Raw genomic sequence first — 3,955 nt, 5'->3', positions numbered from 1 at the left:
TGACATCACAATAGGCAGTGCCAGGTAAAGCAGTGCACACTCAGGTCCCAGCTGATGCCCTTCCCTGTGGCTGACCTTGCTCTGAGCTCTAATAGCCAAAGCTCAGGGGAGAATCCATCTATGAATCTTCTAGGGTCCAGCTAGACAAACTCGTCACTAAGGAAGGAGTGGCGAGGTAAAGTTTCAAAGGTCTTCCAAAATGACTTGTTCTGACTCACATTTTCTTTGGAGCCGGTCACTGTCATAAATTGGGATTGGGTCTATGGCCATAAATTTCAATCTGTAGGTTAGAACACAGAGTCAAGTGGAATCTAAGAGAGTTGGGATAGTTGAAGTGGGAACTCTCAGGGACTTTGAGGCACCTGGTTTTCTAAGTTCACAGGTCTCCATATTTCCTAGTTGCTGTTGACCTGACACACATCACACTAAGCAGTGGCCTTAGAGGATCTACAATCTCACTGCCAAGTTTAGAGTAGTCGTGTATCACCACACCATCTTATCAAGTCAACACAGTGCAAACAATATTGATATGATCAATTCATGTGATCAAAATTATTCTTTTCATATAGGAACACTAAAGAACCACTGACTGGTAGGCACCATTTCAGAAGACCAAGTCTTTTCCCCCCACAGTATTTTCTGTCTATAGGGGCAGTACAATTAATATTCTTGGGAAGCCCACTAAAAAAGAAATAGTTAAATAAATACGGTGTGCGTGCTTCGTGAAGCACTATGCAATTTCTACAAGGGTTTTAATTATAAAGAGCTCTGGCTTGTACATTGAGCACATGCTATGTGGCAGGTGTTAGCTGTAGACCAGCCTGGAGTCCTGGTGAAGAATTAGGAACGAGATATCCCTTCGGTTTCCTAAAACATTTATGTGCACTTTAACACGAACCTTTCAAGATTTGTTTTTATTACTATTTTAAATGATGTGAATGTGTGTATGAGTGCAGTGCCACAGTGAGGGTGCTAGAGGTGATCTGCAGTTAACAGATGTTTGTGAACCACACAACATGGGTGCTGGGTACTGAACTCAGTACCTCACCAGTGTGCTGCCTCCAGCCCTCACAAGGACCTTTATAGGCCCTGTCATTTAAATATGATGTCAGTGTGTCCCTTAAGGGTTCGTGGGGTGAAATTTCATCCCATGGTGAACCATCAGGAGAATAGGAATTTAATTCAACTACAATGTTTATCATTTTATTTATTTCATATTTTCGAGGCAGGTCTCATGTAGCCCAGTCTGGCCTTAAATTTGCTAGGTAGCCAAAGCTGGTCTTGATCTTCTGAATCCTATTGCCTCCATCCATCAACCAAATGCTGGGAGAGCACGTGAGCACCACTAGCCCGACTTCAACTACTGTGTTTAAAAGTGGGGCCTTTCAGGGGGCATAGGCAGAAAATTATGCAAGTGGAGCCCCCATGGTTGAAGACTGGTAGCCTCAGAAGAAGAAGAGATAAAAATGAAAATCCATACACATAAACTCCCTGTCTCTTGCCATGTGACATCCTCCCTGTTCCACATCTGGACTCTACCAGCAAAAGGTCTGTCACCAGATGTGACCTGTCAACACTGCTTCAACTCAGAGCCAAAATAAAGTTCTTTTCTTGATCAAGTGGCCTAGTATGTCCAGAAAAGATATTCTTTGTGTCTTAAATATTTAACCACCATGCTAGGGATGCCTACAGCTCATTCATAGTGCAGGTCCCTAGCATGCATGCAGTTGAGTTTAATCCATAGCATTACATAGAAAAGTTACAATAGTTAAAACAGTCCGCATGTGCGCAAAAACAAGACATACTGTACAAGTGATATAAATACAGTCTCCGTGTCCATTCGGTCCACTTGCCTAGTGTCTATGGTTGCTTTCATGTCACTGTGTCACAATGAAGTGGCCATGCTGAAGGAATAGATGGCAGCATAGTAAACCATATATATGTCTTTATATCTTTCCCCCAGTGCTGAGAGTGTCAAGCCCAGGGCCTCACACATGCTGGCCAAGCATCCTGCTATTAAGCTACACCTACTAAATGCCTTTCTACAAATTACATTTGTTTATTGTTTGTTATGTACAGTGTTCTGCCTGCGTGTATGCCTGCAGGCTAGAAGACTGCATCAGATCCCATTATAGATGGTTGTGATTCAATGTGGATTGAACTCAGGACCTCTGAGGAAGAACAGTCAGTGCTCTTAACCTATGAGCCATCTCTCTAGCCTTGTTTGTCTGTTTCTTGTATGTGTCTGTGTGATGTGATGTGATGTGTGTATTTGTGTGTGTGTGTGTGTGTGTGTGTGTGTGTGTGTGTACGTGTACTTGCACTGTGGCCTACATGGAAGTCAAGGGACAACTTGATAGTCAGCTCTCTTTTTTTAGTATTTTTTTTTTTAGATTTAGCTCTTTCTATGTGTACAAGTGTTTTGTCTGCCTGTATGTGTGTGTACCACACGCCTGCCTGGTGCCAAGGAGTCAGAACAGGGCATCGGATCCCTGGAACTGGAGTTAGAGATGGTGAGCTGCCGTGTGGGTGCTGGGAACTGAACCTGGGTCCTCTGCAAGAACAACAAGAGCTCTTGACCCCGGATCCAGTTCTTCATGCCTGTGCTCTCTCCTGGGATTCAAACTCAGGTCACTAGGCTTGGCAGCAAGTGCCTTTACCTGCTGAGCCATCTCACCAGCCCTGGGTGTCTTCTAGAATGCACTATACACACTGCTCAGAGTGTTAGGTCAATCGAACATTTATCCTCTTACGCATAATCCAGGGCCTTTAGAATATTTAAATTCATTTAGCCTTCCCACACATGACATGCTATTATAATCGGGAATTCTGTTTTTGTTTCGGTTTTTTCGAAACAAAGTTTCTCTGCATAGCCCTGGCCATCCTGGAACTCACTCTGTAGACCAAGCTGACTTTGAACTCACTGATCCACCTGCCTCTGCATCCCAAGTGCTGGGATTAAAAGCATGCACCACCACTGCCTGGCAGGAATTTTATTTTTTAATACACTTTTTATTTCATAGTGCTCACAAAAGCTGTAATAGTAGTAACTAAACCCCATTTACCCTTTCTCCTCTATCCTTAGCATCTTTTTTTAAAATTTATTTTATGTGTATAGATATTTTGTCTGCATGAATGTCTGTGTACCACATGTGTGCCCAAGAGAGTCAGAAGAGGGCATCAGATCCCCTGGAACTGGAGTTACAGGCAGTTGTGAGCCACCATGTGGGTGCTGGAACTCAGCCCAGGTCCTCTGCAAGAGCAGCCAGTGATCTTAACCACTGAGCCATCTCCCAAACCCTACTCTTTTGCTTTGATTGTTGTTGTTGTTGTTTGAGGCAGGGTTTCTCTGTGTAACAGCTCTGGCTGTTCTGTAACTCTCTCTATAGACCAGGCTGGCCTCAAACTCACTGAGATCTGCCTGACTCTGCCTCTCAAGTGCTGGGATTAAAGGCGTGGGCCACCGCTGCCCAGCTCTTACAGGCTCCGTGGTTCTTGCAGAGGACCCAGCTCTTTGACAGATTCAAGACCCATGCTAGCCTGTCTAAACCCAGTTCCACCTAAGTTGTGAAAATAACAACTAGCTGACCGGGAAGAATGGTCGTGAGTTCCATTTTCAATATATTAGACTTCCAGTGTGTTCAGTATCCAACTGTCGCCTACCCTAAATCCTCCTGGTTTTGATGCAGCAAATGGGTGCCCAAGAGATCACATGCCTTTATCTTCTTCAACCCAATGGTCAGCCCCACCCACCCACCCATCCACCCCACCCACCCACCCATCCACCCCCTCACCCCCCCATCAACATTTCAGCATCATGGCTGCCTGTTCTAGTTGTTTTCATCTCCTCGGATGTCTGCTTTCTCCAGAGTGCTAGCAGTGTGGAGGCTGGTTGTAGACCATTTGTCTCAATAATTCTTTAGGAGAGATCGCTCTTGACATGTAGCCTCCGATT

General features: G+C 44.6%; 1 protein-coding gene across 21 annotated transcripts in view; it reads left to right on the top strand.

The window, feature by feature from the left end:
* Nucleotides 1–3,955, top strand: part of LOC143270231 (uncharacterized) — a 52,744-nt gene that overhangs the window by 10,655 nt on the left and 38,134 nt on the right. The gene's annotated exons all lie outside the window — the stretch shown is intronic.

Source organism: Peromyscus maniculatus, chromosome 22 (assembly GCF_049852395.1).
Source record: "Peromyscus maniculatus bairdii isolate BWxNUB_F1_BW_parent chromosome 22, HU_Pman_BW_mat_3.1, whole genome shotgun sequence".
NCBI classification, from domain to species: domain Eukaryota; kingdom Metazoa; phylum Chordata; class Mammalia; order Rodentia; family Cricetidae; genus Peromyscus; species Peromyscus maniculatus.
The sequence above is the reverse complement of the archived record's forward strand: the minus strand, read 5'-3'. Positions and strand labels throughout refer to the sequence as shown.